A 17451-nucleotide genomic window follows, 5' to 3' on the forward strand; every position below is an offset into this window, starting at 1 on the left:
AAAAAATTCGAAATATTCCATTACCGTACTTCGAAGCATGTCAAACGCTGTTTAAAATCAATTTTTATGGTATTTTTCTCGTAAAAAAGAGATAATATTCCGACCAGGAGTCGTTGTTTTCGTTCAAAGAGAGAGAAAGTAAACATGGTGTCGGCTCGTGCACGCGCCTCCAGTCTCATTGTCCTCAGATCGACCACTTACAAAATGCGCTACTGTTTTTCAGCCAGGGCCTGCAAAGCCACCATTCATCGTTCTGAGAGCCTTTGGGAGCGTTTGAAAATGTCACGTCATGCCAGAGATCCCCTGTTTTGGTTAGAGATGATCAAGAAGGCCAAGAAAAAGTCAGAGAGAGCGCTTCCTGTTTGGAATCTTCTCAGGTTTTGGCCTGCCAAATGAGTTCTGTTATACTCACAGACACCATTCAAACAGTTTTAGAAACTTTACGGTGTTTTCTATCCAAATCAAACAATTATATGCATATTCTCGTTACTGGGCAGGAGTAGTAACCAGATTAAATCGGGTACGTTTTTTATCCGGCCGTGCAAATACTGCCCCCTATCCCCAACAGGTTAATGATGAGCTTGGAGGGTACTATGGTGATGAATGCTGAGCTGTAGTCAAAAAACAGCATTCTTACATGGGTATTCCTCTTGTCCAGATGTGATACGGCAGTGTGCAGAGTGATAGCGAATGCATCGTCTGTGGATCTATTGAGGCGGTAAGAAAATTGAAGTGGGTCTAGGGTGGCAGGTAAGGTAGAGGTGATATGATCTTTAACTAGTCTCTCAAAGCACTTCATGATGACAGAGGTGAGTGCTATGGGGTGATAGTCATTTCAGTTACCTTTGCCTTCTTGGGTACAGGAACAATGGTGGCAATATTGAAGCTTGTGGGGACAGCAGACTAGGATAGGGAGAGATTGAATATGTCCATAAACACACCAGCCAGCTGGTCTGTGCATGCTCTGAGGACACGGCTATCAATGCCTCCTGGGCCGGGAGCCTTGCGAGGGTTAACACGTTTAAATGTTTTAGTCCTTGGTAGCGGGCCGCGTCGGTGGTACTGTGTTATCCTCAAAGCGTGTGAAGAATGTGTTTAGCCTGTCCAGAAGCAAGACGTCGGTCTCGGAGACGTGGCTGGTTTTCCTTTTGTAGTCTGTGATGGTCTGTAGTCCCTGCCACATACGTCTCGTGTCAGAGCCGTTGAATTGCGACTCCACTTTATCTCTATACTGACATTTAGCTTGTTAGATTGCCTTGCGGAGTGAATAACTACACTGTTTATATTCTGCCATATTACCAGTCACCTTGCCATGGTTAAATGCGGTGGTTCGCGCTTTCAGTTTCGCGCGAATGCTACCATCTATCCACGTTTTTTGTTAGGGTAGGTTTTAATAGTCACAGTGGGTACTACATCTCCTATACACTTCCTTATAACCTCAGTCACCGTATCTGTGTGTGTGTCTAGATTATTTTCGCAAGCTACCCGGAACATGTCGCAGTCCACGTGATCAAAACAATCCTGAAGTGTGGATTCCGATTGGTCAGACCAGAGTTGAATAGTTCTTAGCACAGGTACTTCCTGTTTGAGTTTCTGCCTATAGGAAGGGAGGAGCAAGATGGAGTCGTGGTCAGATTTGCTGAAAGGAGGGGGGGGAGGGCCTTGTAAGCATTCCGGACGTTTGGATAGCAATGGTCGGGAGTCTTAGCGGTGCGAGCAGTACAGTCGATATGTTGATAGAACTTCGGAAGCCTAGTCCTCAAATTTGCTTTCTTAAAATCCCCAGCTACAATAAATGCAGACTCAGGATATGTGGTTTCCAGTTTGCATAAAGTCCAGTGAAGTACTTTGAAGGCCGTCGTGTTATCGGCTTGAGGGAGGATGTAAACGGCCGTGGCGATGACGGAAGAGAATGCTCTTGGGAGATTATATCGTCGGCATATGATTGTGAGGTATTCTAGGTTGGATGAACAAAAGGACTTGAGTTCCTGTATGTTCCTAGAATTAAACCATGAGTCGTTTAAACCTTTAAAGGATTGGACACTTTTTAAAAGTTTTTGCCGAAAATGACATACCCAAAACGAGCTGCCTGTAGCTCAGGCCCTGAAGCAAGGATATGCATATTCTTGGTACCATTTGAATGGAAACACTTTGAAGTTTGTGGAAATGTGAAAGGAATGTAGGATAATATAACACAAAAGATCTGTTAAAAGATAATACAAAGAAAAAGCCAACTGTTCTTTTGTATTTTTTGGTACAATGATCTTTGAAATGCAAGAGAAAGTCCATAATGTTTTTTTTCCAGCCCAGGTGCAATTTATGTTTTGGCCACTAGATGGCAGAAGTGTATGTGCAAAGTTTTAGACTGATCCAATGAACAATTGCATTTCTGTTCAACATTTTGTATCAAGACTTCCCAAATGTGCCTAATTTGTTTATTAATAACTTTTCATGTTCAAAACTGTGCACTCGCCGCAAACAATAGCATGGTATTATTTCACTGTAATAGCTACTGTAAATTGGACAGTGCAGTTAGATTAACAAGAATTTAAGCTTTCTGCCAATATCAGATATGTCTATGTCTTGGGAAATGTTCTTGTTACTTACAACCTCATGCTAATCGCATTAGCCTACTTTAGCTCAACCGTCCCGCAGGGCACCCACCAATCCTGAAGAAACACACCCCTCCACCCTTCTGGTTCTCCTCCGACAGAGTATCCCGAGAGAGCCATGTAAACGTGAAACAAAGTATGTTACAGGCCCCAATGTCTCTCTGGAAAGAATTCCTTACTCTAAGCTCATCAACTTTATTATCCAAATAGTGAACAATAGCGTGTTATATACTCGGAAGCGGTGGGTGGTGTGCGTGCCTCCTAAGTCGAACCAGCAGGCCGCCTCGAGTGCCTCTCCTCCGCCGGCGATGTTTTTGGGTCGGCCTCTGGAATAAGTTCAATTGCTCTGGGGAGAGTGAACAAAGAATCTGCTCCAGGGAAGTCGTATTCCTGGTCGTAATGCTGGTAGTTCTGGTGAGTTACCGCAGCACACACGCTCACTCACTCACTCACTCACTCACGCACACACACATACACACACTCGCGCACACACACATACATTACCAGGGGCAGAGGACATGGCCAAGATGTGTACTTACATGCTGTTTGTTTGCTTGCAGAAGTGTGTGTTCGGGGGGCAGCCGATGGTGTGTGTGTGTGTGGGTCATGTTGTTCAGGCTGTGAGCTCTGTCCACATGTCCTGAGGTTGTTGTTTTGGGCTGTTGGTAGGTGGTTCTGTAATCCTGCACGCACTCACTGTCACTCCACTACCTTGTTTTTCTACTGCTGTTTCTCTCACACAAACACTCTCTCTCTCTCTCTCTCTCTCTCTCTCTCACACACACACACATGATCGCGCACACACACACACACACACACACACACACACACACACACACACACACACACACACACACACACACACACACACACACAAACCTTCCCCAGTCAACATTCTTTTTGATCTGGATTTAGGACAGCTGGGGACAGCTGAGGACCGATGGGGACAGCTGGGGACCGATGGGGACAGCTGAGGACAGCTGCAGACAGCTGGGTGAACAGTGGGAGTCTGATACCGTGCCTCGCAAACTCTCATGCTAACTCCTGGACACAGACACACACACAAACACAGACATGAACTCACACACACACAGACATGCACTCAGACATGCACACACAGACACGAACACACACACAGACACACACACCAACACATGCACACTTATTTAGTTGAGGCTTGATGGGTTTAGTTTGGTTTAGTGAACTGAGCCTCAGAACTAGCTGGCTGAGGGGACTCTTCTTTTGTTGACATCTGTCACGGTTGTGTGGAGAGAAGGCACAGCGTGCTCTGAGTTCCACATATTTTATTTAGTGAAACTTACAAAACAAAAGGAAACAAACAACTAACCGTAACATCAGAGGTGCTACATGCACTAACTCAAAACAAGATCCCACAAAACACAGTGGGGAAATGGCTGCCTAAATATGATCCCCAATCAGAGACAGTGATAAACAGCTGCCTCTGATTGGGAACCATACCAGGCCAACATAGAAATAAACCCCCCCCCAGTCACACCCCGACCTAACCAAAATAGAGAATTAAAAGGCTCTCTATGGTCAGGGCGTGACAACATATCTTGACATTGTAGAGCTGTGTGAGGGACTGTTTTAGGGTCACTTGTTTTTAGATGGATGTCAAGTTTGATGGCTTGAATAAGGAGGGGGTGTTGGCCCAATTCTGCTCTACGTTATTTTGAGTTTTTCTTTGCATTTGCAATTGTCTTGCAAAACTCTGCATGCAGTATTTCGATTGGATGATTGTCCCATTTGGTAAATTATTTATTAGAGAGTGAACCCCATACTTCGCTGCCATATCGAGCAATTGGTTTCTGTAACTGATTGGATTTTTTTTGTTGACAGATTCTAAAATCGATTTTATTGTTCCTTTTAATGGCATAGAATGAATGCTCTTCTTGCTTTGTCTCTCAGCTCATTCATAACCATGTGAAAGCTACCGGTGTTATTGATATTTAGTCCTAGATACTTGTAGTATTTTGTGTGTTCTAATATAACTGTGTCAAAATAGAATTTATATTTGTCATCCTGATTTCTGGCCCTTTTTTGGAATATCGTTATATTCTGTTTTTTTTTAGGTTAACAGTCAGAGCCCAGGTCTGACAGAACCTGTGATTAACGGTCAGAGCCCAGGTCTGACAGAACCTGTGATTAACGGTCAGAGCCCAGGTCTGACAGAACCTGTGATTAACGGTCAGAGCCCAGGTCTGACAGAACCTAGGTACAGCTGTAACTCCTCCTTAGTGGGAGACAGCAGCACCAGGTCATCTGTCTACAGCAGACCCTCCTTAGTGGGAGACAGCAGCACCAGGTCATCTGTGAACAGCAGACATTTGATTTCAGTGTTGTGTAGGCTGAGACCAGGTGCTGCAGATTCTTCTAATGGTTTTCCCAATTCATTAACGTAGATATTCAATAGAGTTGGACTTATTGTGCAGCCTTGTTTCACTCCACGTCCCTGTAAGAAGAAGTCTGTTTGCTTTTTGCCTATTTTAACCGCACATTTGTTTTTAGTGTACATTGATTTAGTAGTATCGTATGTTTTCCCTCCAATACCACTTTCTATTAGTCTATAAAAAGACCTTCGTGCCAAATTGAATCAAATGTTTTGTTGAAGTCTATAAAACATGAATAGATTTTACCTTTGTTTTGGTTTACCTGTTTGTCTATTAGAGTGTGGAGGGTGTAAATGTGGTCTGTTGTATGATAATAAATAAAAAATCCAGTCTGGATTCTGTTCAGGACGTTGTGTTCATCAAGGAAATGATGTAGTCTGCAAATTATGATACTGCAGAGAATTTTCCCCAAGTTGCTGTTAACGCAAATTCCTATGTAATTATTTGTGTCAAATTTGTCAACATTTTTATAGATTGGTGTGATCAATCCTTGGTTTCAAATGTCGGGGAAAATACCTGCAGTGAGGATAATGTTGAGTATAGCCAATTTGAATTTGTGATCTTATAAAGGACACAAGGCGAGACCAGGTCAGAGTGCAAACAGTACCAGACGATAGGCAGTCTCGAGGTCAAGCCAGGCAGGGGTCAGAAACCAGATCCCAGTCCAAAACAGTACAAGGGGATAGGCAGGCTGGTAGTCAGAACAGGCAGAGTGGTCAGGCAGGCGGGTTCAGAGTTAGAACAGGCAGGGGTCGAAACCAGGAGGACTAGAAACAAAGACTGGGAAAAATAGGAGCAAGGAAAACCGCTGGTTGACAAGACGAACTGGCACAGAGAGACAGGAAACACAGGGATAAATACACCGGGTGTCTCGACTTCCACCGAAGGTGGCTCCTCTCCCTGTTCGGGCGGCGCTCGGCGGTCGTCGTCGCCGGTCTACTAGCTGCCACCGATCCCTTTTCGTTTGGTTTTGTCTGTCTTGTGTCAAGTTTAGGTTAGTTAGTGGGGTATTTAAAACCTCTTCAGCGTCTCGTCCCGTCAGCGGGATCAAAATCCAGCGAAAAATCATATCGCCATTAGCATAACAAAATTTAATATATTTTTTTTTTCATTTTTTTTTTTCAAATTATATCGTTTTATAGATACACCTCTCCTGAATCGACCGACGTCGTCCGATTTCAAAAAGGTTTTACAGGAAAAGCAAATCATTAGATTATGTTAGAGGAGTCCATCGTAAAAAGCAGCAACATAGCCATTTTCCGACCAACCACATGCATCACAAATAACCAAAAAACAGCTAAATGCAGCACTAACCTTTTACAAACTTCATCAGATGACACACCTAGGACATCATGTTACACAATGCATGCATTCTTTTGTTCAATAAAGTTCATATTTATATATGAAAACAGCATTTTACATCGGTGTCTGACGTTGACTAACTATTTTCCCGTCAAAAGCATCCGATGAAACAGTGCTACAATTTACTGAATTACTATTCGAAAACATGTTTAAAATGTAATATTGTCATTCTAAGATTTATAGATGAATATCTCTTGAAAGCACCTGTCATACCAGATTAAAAAATAACTTTACTGGGTAATCACACTTAGCGATAAAAGGGGATGCGATACTCAGAAAATGAGCTAGTAAATACAGCTCGGCGCCATCTTGGAACAATCGCATATCACATCTAATGTTGTATAATATTGTCAATAATCCCTTACCTTTAGTTGTCTTCATCAGAAAGCACTTCCAGGTATCCCAGGTCCACAACAGATGTATTTTCGGTCGAAAAAGTCCATCCTTTATGTTCCATTAGCTTGCTGTTGTTAGCGCGTCTGAAGGCTGTATCCAACTACTCTGTCGTGCGCGCCACAGCTGTTTCGAAAAAATACATTTTTTTCACATTTAGGTTCGTTCAAACATGTCAAACGTTGTATAACATAAATCTTCAGGGCCTGTTTCAACAAGAGAGCCAATAAGATTCGAGGGGGATGATTTCATTGTGTTTCAAAACGTTTCCAAAGGTGGGGGTAGACAGGGCCGCCGGCGTCATAATGGTGATGGCCCTCCCCCTGTGACCAATTTCCAACGCTTCTCATTCACGGAGTTTCGACAGTAGAAGGCTCAAAACACTTTGTAAAGACTGGCGACATCTTGTGGAAGCAATAGGAAGTGCTCAATGAAAGATATCTCACGGTGTGAATAATAGGCGACGACGTGAAGTTGAGTCCACAATTCAGAATTCCACTTCCTGGTTCAATCGGTCTCGGGGTTTTGACTGCCATATGAGTTCTGTTATACTCACAGACACCATTCAAACAGTTGTAGAAACTTTAGGGTGTTTTCTTCTATATGCATATCCTAGCTTCTGAGTCTGATTAGTAGGCCGTTGAAAATGGGCACGAATTTTTTCCAAAATGCGCTGTGGCGCCCCCTATCCTGGGGTAACGTCAAGAGGTTAATCTCACCCTATCTGTGTGGTTTGTGTGGGATTGTTTGTGTGTACGTGTCGTTTGGTTTGGGTTGCGTTTTTGTTCGTGTAGAGAGGTGTATTTTTCTTGGACTGTGTTCCGGATAATTTACTGGGCCGCTATTTTGGTCCCGTGCCTGTGCTATATGGACTCTTGAATAAATGCCTTCTCTACATGATTTTTCTCTCCTGTGCCTGACTTCACTCCCACCTCTCCTAGGGAGATCTGACACCGGGGATAATAAGCGATACCTGGAGGAGGTGGAGACAATCACAAGGACAGGTGAACCAGATCAGGGTGTGACAGATCATTTCATTTAAAATACCATCAGCACCACAGGCCTTTTTGGGTTGAAGAGTGCATAGTTTTTCCAATAATTATTATTCTGTAATTGGGGTATCCACAGGATTCTGATAGTCTTTGACTGCTGATTCAAGGATTTGTAATGTTTCTTGTATATATCTTTGTTCTGGGCTCTTGTTATTATTGCTGTTGAGGTTTGAAAAGTGATTTCTCCACATATCCCCATTTTGGATAGCCAATTCCTCATAATTCATTTATTCCAATTCTCCAAGAAGTGATTTGATTCTATGGATTCCTCAATTACATCCAGCTGATTTCTAATGTGCTGTTCCTGTATTGTCCTTAAAGTTGTATTGCTTCAGTGTTTCCCCATATTGAAGGGCTATATTTTTGTTGTCTGGTTTTCTGTCTTTTTGATTAGATATATTTCTCTATGACTTTCTTAGATTTCTCCAATCATTATCAATCCATTTTTCATTCTCTATTCTTTTTGGTTTACTCTGTTTCTTTAGATTAGTGAGTCCAGGAGAGATTGTATCTTTTTGGGCTACTAAATGATTTTTGGTAGATTTCTATACTGTTTGCACTCCATCTATAGGCCTGTTTAGTACCATATAATTTATTGGCCCGTGATGCTTCATGGTTGGGTTCCGCTCTTCTCAGATACACTGTGATTTTACTGTGGTATTAGAGAGGTGTTAGTGGGCTGACTGTGAAGGCTCTGAGAGACTCTAGGTTCAATCAAATGTATTTATAAAGCCCTTCTTACATCAGCTGATATCTCAAAGTGCTGTACAGAAACCCAGCCTAAAACCCCAAACAGCAAGCAATGCAGGTGTAGAAGCATGGGGGCTAGGAACAACTCCCTAGAAGGGTCAGAACCTAGGAAGAAACCTAGAGAAAAACCAGGCTATGAGGGGTGGCCAGTCCTCTTCTGGCTGTGCCAGGGGGAGATTATAACAGAACTTGGCCAAAATGTTCAAATATTCATAGATGACCAGCAGGGTCAACTAATAATAATCACAGTGGTTGTAGAGGGTGCAACAGGTCAGCACCTCAGGAGTAAATGTCAGTTGGCTTTTCATAGCCGATCATTGAGAGTATCTCTACCGCTCCTGCTGTCTCTAGAGAGTTGAAAACAGCAGGTCTGTTGAGGTTGTGAAAATGACCTGTAGGTGTACCTACCAAAAGAGTCCCCTCTCAGCCTACCATTGACAATGTACAGACCCAGTGTTCGACAGAGCTTCAGGAGCTGTACTCCATTTTAGTTTTTCACTTTGTCACAGTTGTTTCTGGTGGGGTATGTGGGTATGTAGCATTCAGGTCTCCACAGACCAGTACGTTGCCTTGGGCCTGAAAGTGACTAATCTCCCCCCTCTAGAATGGAGAAAATCTCTTCATTGAAGTAGGGTGACTCTGAGGGGTGAACGTATGTGGCACAGTGGAAGACGTTTTCATTTATTAAGATAGCCTCTTTGCTGATTTTTAACCAGATCAATAATTATCCTGTTTTGATCAATTCGATTAAATGAGTTAGTTCAGATTTATACCATATTAGCATTCCCCCTGAGTCTCTGCCCTGTCCTGAGTCTCTGCCCTGTCCTGAGTCTCTGCCCTGTCCTGAGTCTGTGCCCTGTGTGATTCCTTTTAATTTAGTGGATGGTAGGATTATCTCCCTATAACCTAGTGGAAGCCAGTGGAAACATGACTTCTGCACCATGTTTTCTGTAGTGCTACAATATGAACATTTAAAAATATATATATTTCACCAGGTAGGCAAGTTGAGAACAAGTTCTCATTTACAATTGCGACCTGGCCAAGATAAAGCAAAGCAGTTCGACACATACAACAACACAGAGTTACACATGGAGTAAAACAAACATACAGTCAATAATACAATAAGTCTATTTACAATGTGAGCAAATGAGGTGAGATAAGGGAGGTAAAGGCAAAAAAGGCCATGGTGGCAAAGTAAATAGAAATATAGCAAGTAAAACACTGGAATGGTAGATTTGTAGTGGAAGAAAGTGCAAAGTAGAAATAGGAATAATGGGGTGCAAAGAAGCAAAATAAATAAATAAATAAATACAGTAGGGGAAGAGGTAATTGTTTGGGCTAAATTATAGATGGGCTATGTACAGGTGCAGTGATCTGTGAGCTGCTCTGACAGCTGGTGCTTAAAGCTAGTGAGGGAGATAAGTGTTTCCAGTTTCAGAGATTTTTGTAGTTTGTTCCAGTCATTGGCAGCAGAGAACTGGAAGGAGAGACGGCAAAAGGAAGAATTGGCCCTGGGGGTGACCAGAGAGATATACCTGCTGGAGCGTGTGCTACAGGTGGGTGCTGCTATGGTGACCAGTGAGCTGAGATAAGGGGGAACTTTACCTAGCAGGGTCTTGTAGATGACCTGGAGCCAGTGGGTTTGGCGACGAGTATGAAGCGAGGGCCAGCCAACAAGAGCGTACAGGTCGCAGTGGTGTGTAGTATATGAGGCTTTGGTGACAAAACGGATGGCACTGTGATAGACTGCATCCAGTTTATTGAGTAGGGTATTGGAGGCTATTTTGTAAATGACATCGCCGAAGTCGAGGATCGGTAGGATGGTCAGTTTTACGAGGGTATGTTTGGCAGCATAAGTGAAGGATGCTTTGTTGCGAAATAGGAAGCCAATTCTAGATTTAACTTTATATTGGAGATGTTTGATGTGAGTCTGGAAGGAGAGTTTACAGTCTAACCAGACACCTAGGTATTTGTAGTTGTCCACATATTCTAAGTCAGAACCTTCCAGAGTAATGATGCTGGACGGGTGGGCAGGTGCAGGCAGCGATCGGTTGAAGAGCATGAATTTAGTTTTACTTGTATTTAAGAGCAGTTGGAGGCCACGGAAGGAGAGTTGTATGGCGTTGGAGCTCGTCTGGAGGGTTGTTAACCTCTGGAGGGTTGTTAACATGTGGGACGCTAGCGTCCCACCCGCGGGACACACTAGTCAACAGCCAGTGAAATAGCAGGGTGGCAAATTCAAAACAACAAAAATTTCTAATTCAAATTTCTCAAACATACAACTATTATGTCCCATTTTAAAGATACACTTCTCGTTAATCCAACCACATTGTCCGATTTCAAAAAGGCTTTATGGCGAAAGCATAACATTAGATTATGTTAGGACAGCGCCGAGACAAGAAAAACCACACAGCCATTTTCCAAGCAAGGAGAGGCGTCACAAAAACCAGAAATACAGCTAAAATGAATCACTAACCTTTGATGATCTTCATCAGATGACACTCCCAGGACTCAATGTTACACAATACATGTATGTTTTGCTCGATTTTACATTGGCGCGAGATGTTCAGAAATGTTTTGCCTCCCAAAACTTCCAGTGAATGAGCACATCAATTTACAAAAATACTCATCATAAACGTTGATCAAATTTACAACAGTTATTGAAAGAATTATAGATACACTTCTCCTTAATGCAACCACTGTGTCAGATTTCAAAATAGCTTCAAAAATACAAGTAAAACTAAATCTTCACTTACCTTTGCTGATCTTCGTCGGAATGCACTCCCAGGACTCCCACAAGAAATGTTCGTTTTGTTTGATAAACTCCATATTTATGTCCAAATACCTCCGTTTTGTTCGCGCATTCAGATCACTATTCCAAAGGCATAATGCGCGAGCGCAAAACCTGAGACAAAAAGTCCAAAAGTTCCATTACCGTTCATAGAAACATGTCAAACAATGTTTACAATCCATCCTTAGGGTCTTTTTAACATAAATCTTAGATAATATTCCAACCGGACAATAGTGTATTCATTACAGAGGAAAAAGAAGGAACGGTGCGTCTGCGTGACTGTGCAGTAAACAACTCATAGGTCTCAGGCTTGAGTCAGCTCTTATTCTCTCCCCAGTAACAGTAGAAGCATGAAACAAGGTTCTAAAGACTGTTGACATCTAGTGGAAGCCTTTGGAAGTGCAAAATGACACCACAGACACTGTAGTTTGGATAGGCAATCACTTGAAAAACTACAAACCACTTCCTGGTTGGATTTTTTCTCAGGTTTTTGCCTGCCATATGAGTTCTCTTATACTCACAGACATCATTCAAACAGTTTTAGAAACTTCAGAGTGTTTTCTATCCAAATCTACTAATAATATGCATATCCTATCTTCTGGGTCTGAGTAGCAGGCAGTTTAATTTGGGCACGTTATTCATCTGAATTTCCGAATACTGCCCCCTGTCACCAAGAAGTGTGCAAAGAAGGGCCAGAAGTATACAGAATGGTGTCGTCTGCGTAGAGGTGGATCAGAGACTCACCAGCAGCAAGAGCGACATCATTGATGTATACAGAGAAAAGAGTTGGCCCAAGAATTGAACCGTGTGGCACCCCCATAGAGACTGCCAGAGGCCTGGACAACAGGCCATCCGATTTGACACATTGAATTCTATCAGAGAAGTAGTTGGTAAACCAGGCGAGGCAATCATTTGAGAAACCAAGGCTATTGAGTCTGCCGATGAGGATGTGGTGATTGACTGAGTCGAATGCCTTGGCCAGGTCGATGGCGGTTACGATATTGTTTAGGACCTTGAGCGTGGCTGAGGTGCACCCATGACCAGCTCTGAAACCAGATTGCGTAGCAGAGAAGGTGCGGTGGGATTTGAAATGGTCAGTAATCTGTTTGTTGACTTGGCTTTTGAAGACCTTAGAAAGGCAGGGTAGGATAGATATAGGTCTGTAGTAGTTTGGGTCAAGAGTGTCCCCCCCTTTGAAGAGGGGGATGACCGCAGCTGCTTTCCAATCTTTGGGAATCTCAGACAACACGAAAGAGAGGTTGAACAGGCTAGCAATAGGGGTTGCAACAATTTCGGCAGATAATTTTTGAAAGAAAGGGTCCAGATTGTCTAGCCCGGGTGATTTGTAAGGGTCCAGATTTTGCAGCTCTTTCAGAACATCAGCTGACTGGATTTGGGAGAAGGAGAAATAGGGAAGGCTTGGGCGAGTAGCTGTAGGGGATGCAGTGCTGTTGACCGCGGTAGGGGTAGCCAGGTGGAAAGCAAGGCCAGCTGTAGAAAAATGCTTATTGAAATTCTCAATTATAGTGGATTTATCGGTGGTGACAGAGTTTCCTATCCTTAGTGCAGTGGACAGCTGGGAGGAGGTGTTCTTATTCTCCATGGACTTTACAGTGTCCCAGAACTTTTTTGAGTTTGTGTTGCAGGAAGAAAATTTCTGCTTGAAAAAGCTAGCCTTGGCTTATGTGTATATTGGTTTCTAACTTCCCTGAAAAGTTGCATATCACGGGGGCTGTTCGATGCTAATGCAGAACACCACAGGATGTTTTTGTGTTGGTTAAGGGCAGTCAGGTCTGGAGAGAACCAAGGGCTATATCTGTTCCTGGTTCTAAATTTCTTGAATGGGGCATGCTTATTTAAGATGGTGAGGAAGGCATTTAAAAAAAATAACCAGGCATCCTCTACTGACGGATGAGGTTAATATCCTTCCAGGATACCTGGGCTAGGTCGATTAGAAAGGCTTGCTCGCTGAAGTGTTTCAGCTGAAGTGTTTCAACATCAGCAATTTCTTTCAGGAAGTCTGGGTTTCTGCTCTTTAGCCGAAAAGCAGAGGACTTCAATCGTTGTAAATTACAACATGCAACGTAAAAAGATTTATTGTGCTCATCTTACAATGACCCTCGGGCCTATCACATGCGAGCATAGTACTCAGCATGTGTTTAATGGCCTATCACATGCGAGCATAGTAGACTCAGCATGTGTTTAATGTCATTAATTTCATTGGTGGGGTCTGGGCTAGTTGCTCCTCTCTCAGACTGTGCATAGCTATGCCGGCCGGGCTGTGGCTCTTCCAGGTGTTGGTCTGCGGGAGGGGATAGGTCTGGGTGGGTCTGAAGCTGGCCTGGGTTGGGGTAGTTTGTGCTGCGCTGGCTGTGGTGGGCATTGAGGTTGGTGGTGCTCTCTCTCTCTCACTCTCTGTCTCTGTCTCTCTCTCGTTAAGGCATCACTGTCAGCGCTTGTTTGTTGTGGTGTCTGGCTGGGAGTGAGATGCTGCATGTCTGCTTGGCTGTGGTGTCTGGCTAGGCGGGCGACATGATCTGAGGGCTTATGTGTTGTCTTGTCCTGGTTGATTGGTTTTGTCTGAAATACAGTACAGTATATGAGTGAAACACTAGCAAGAACCAAGGCTGTCCTAGTAAAACACGATGCATTAACTAGTGTGTATTGGATAATTCAGTCACACACACACACTCAAATTCCAAGCCTCGTAACTGATGATAGATTTGGCTCATATCTGGTCCTCCATTTCTGCCTGTCAGGCTATGATTTGTGTCATCTGACATTATAAAACAGCCTCTTGTGACAAGCAAACATGCTGACAACACACACATAGACACACTGACACACGTAAAGCTCACATAAGTAAAACACTCCCAGGCATCAGAAATGGAGGAACAACTAACTCTTCTCCTCTAATCCTCTGTTCATTGTTTTTATCACCTAAAAGCCACATACATTTACTGTAGAGATCAGTCAGAATGGTTGCAAGATCGAATCCCCGAGCTGACAAGCTAAAAATACGTCGTTCTGTCCCCTGAACAAGGCAGTTAACCTTCCTAGGCCGTCATTGAAAATAAGATTTTTTCTTAACTGACTTGCCTAGTTAAATAAAGGTAAAATAAAATAAATTAATTACCTAGTCATATTTATGTGTGTGAGTGTGTGTGTTAGCGAGCGTAAGTGTGTATCCAGGGGTCGAATTGTTAAAAAGCAGAGATCTGTATATAACGATGAGATACTCATGTCTCCTGCCTAACAATGACAGTCGTTGTTCCAAAGGCGGGAAGACGCAGGAGATAAGCTTAGCCCATAGAAACACGTTAGGTTTATTTTGGACAGATTTTGGCGAGATTGAATCCTCTCGCTTTGCCTCTTCCTCTCTTCCTCTCTGTTAAAAGTTAACAAGGGGTATGCTATGTTCGTGTAGGGGAGGCTAGGAGGGATTTGGGGTATGCTATGTTCGTGTAGGGGAGGCTAGGAGGGATTTGGGGTATGCTATGTTCGTGTAGGGGAGGCTAGGAGGGATTTGGGGTATGCTATGTTCGTGCTGCGGAGGCTAGGAGGGATTTGGGGTATGCTATGTTGGTGCTATGTTCGTGCTGCGGAGGCTGGGAGGGATTTGGGGTATGCTATGTTCGTACTGCGAAGGCTAGGAGGGATTTGGGGTATGCTATGTTCGTGCTGCGGAGGCTGGGAGGGATTTGGGGTATGCTATGTTCGTACTGCGAAGGCTAGGAGGGATTTGGGGTATGCTATGTTCGTGCTGCGGAGGCTGGGAGGGATTTGGGGTATGCTATGTTCGTACTGCGAAGGCTAGGAGGGATTTGGGGTATGCTATGTTGGTGCTGCGAAGGCTAGGAGGGATTTGGGGTATGCTATGTTCGTGCTATGTTCGTAATTTCTCTAAAATGTCAATACACACACAGATAGACAAACACACACTAGTGGAAGGAAGATGGCGGACTGAACGAAGTTATGTAGAGCACCTCATGATAAAAACGTAATATTCAATATCGGTAAGTTAGACTAAAATATTAGCACTTCACAATCTGGTGGGTGATAACCTTCAATCTGGATAATAACACAAAACAAATCTTAAGACTAGAGACATTTATCGACAAATATTACGAAAACAAGCAACACCCAAACATGACGGAGAAAAAGACAGGGGATTTCAAAACGAAAACGTGACTCTTCTACAGACACAGACGATTTAATATTTTCACCACCGGGAATGGTAAAGGTCGAAACCAATCTGTTAAAATCAATAAATGACAAACTGGGTATACTTGAATTAGTTAGTAAGGATATAAAAGAGTTGAAGGCCTCGAGATGAGTGATGAAAAAGCTGTGACATTGGAGAAGGAAACACACAAGCTAAGAGGGACAGTCAACAAGATTGAAACCGAAGCGAATTAAATTAAAAAAGAGAACACCGTTCTGAGAGAAGCCTTACTAGACATACAAACTACAACCATGAGAGAGAATCTGGTACTTACAGGTATCCAGGAGAAAGAAGGGGAAGTTCCTGAATCTGTAGTTAGAGAGTTCCTCCTTACAGAGCTTCAAACCATCACATAATTGGCATATATATTACTCTTACAGAATTTCCACGTGGGCGAGGATATTGGAAATTTAATCAAAGCCTACTAGATGATAAATTGTTTAGAACGAAGACAGAAGAATTTATAACTGACTTTTTCAGACATAACATAGGTACAGCAGATCCCCTTATTGTATGGGACATTTTTAAGTGTGCCTTTAGAGGCCATGCAATTCAGTACTCGTCTATAAAACAAAAGCAATTTAGATCAAGAGTCCATATTAACAAAGGAAATTGAAGGACTAACAGTACTGTTAGATAGCAATAAAAACAGTACCATAGAGAGAGAGAGAATAAGTTAGAGGAAAAACAAAAAGAAATGGAGGAACTTATTCAAGAAAGATCCAGTGTAATATATTATAAAAATAAAGTGAACTGGATGGAATATGGGGAAAAATGCAGCAAATTCTTTTTCAATCTTCAATATAGAAATGCTACCAAAAAAATGTTATTATAACTTATTACAAATGGAGTCACGCATGATTCACCAAATTATATTTTCAAAGAGGAAGTAAAGTACTTTAAGAATATGTTTTCGTTTCAGGCTCCTCCATGTCCACTAACTGAAACTAATTGTAGGGATTTTTTTCCTAATAACAATGTAAAATTAACATCTGTACAGAAAGACTCATGTGAAGGCCAAATTACAGAGGAGGAACTCCTTGATGCAATTGGGGCCTTTAAGGATGGGAAAACTCCAGGGCTGGATGGCATACCAGTGGAAGTATACAAACATTTTTTTGATATACTTAGAGGACCATTATTAGCATGTTTTAACCACTCCTATATAAATGGTAGATTATCAGACACGCAACAAGGTCTGATATCATTATTACTGAAACAGGACCCAAATGGTGTATATAAAGATCCAGTCTATTTAAAAAATTGGAGACCTCTTACACTTCAGTGTTGTGATGCAAAAATCCTAGCAAAATGCTTGGCGCATTGAATTAAAAAAGTATTGTCAGATATTATTCATCCTAATCAGACAGGTTTTTTACATGGACGATACATTGGAGATAATATAAGACGGGTACTGGAAACAATAGAATACTATGAAATATCGGGGACACCAGGCCTGGTTTTCATAGCTGATTTCGAAAAGGCTTTTGATAAAGTACGACTGGAGTTTATATATAAATGCCTAGAATATTTCAATTTTGGGAATTTCTTATAAAATGGGTTAAAGTTATGTATAGTAACCCCAGGTGTAAAATAGTAAATAATGGCTACATCTCAGAAAGTTTTAAACTATCTAGAGGAGTAAAACAAGGTTGTCCATTATCGGCATATTTATTTATTATTGCAATTGAAATGTTAGCTGTTAAGATTAGATCAAACAATAATATTAAGGGATTAGAAATCCATGGCTTAAAAACTAAGGTGTCATTGTACGCTGATAATTCATGTTTTCTTTTAAAACCACAATTAGTCTCTCCATGGCCTCATAGAGGATCTAGATACTTTTGCTATCCTC

This window comes from Salmo salar, chromosome ssa09, assembly GCF_905237065.1.
Source record: "Salmo salar chromosome ssa09, Ssal_v3.1, whole genome shotgun sequence".
Taxonomy (NCBI): domain Eukaryota; kingdom Metazoa; phylum Chordata; class Actinopteri; order Salmoniformes; family Salmonidae; genus Salmo; species Salmo salar.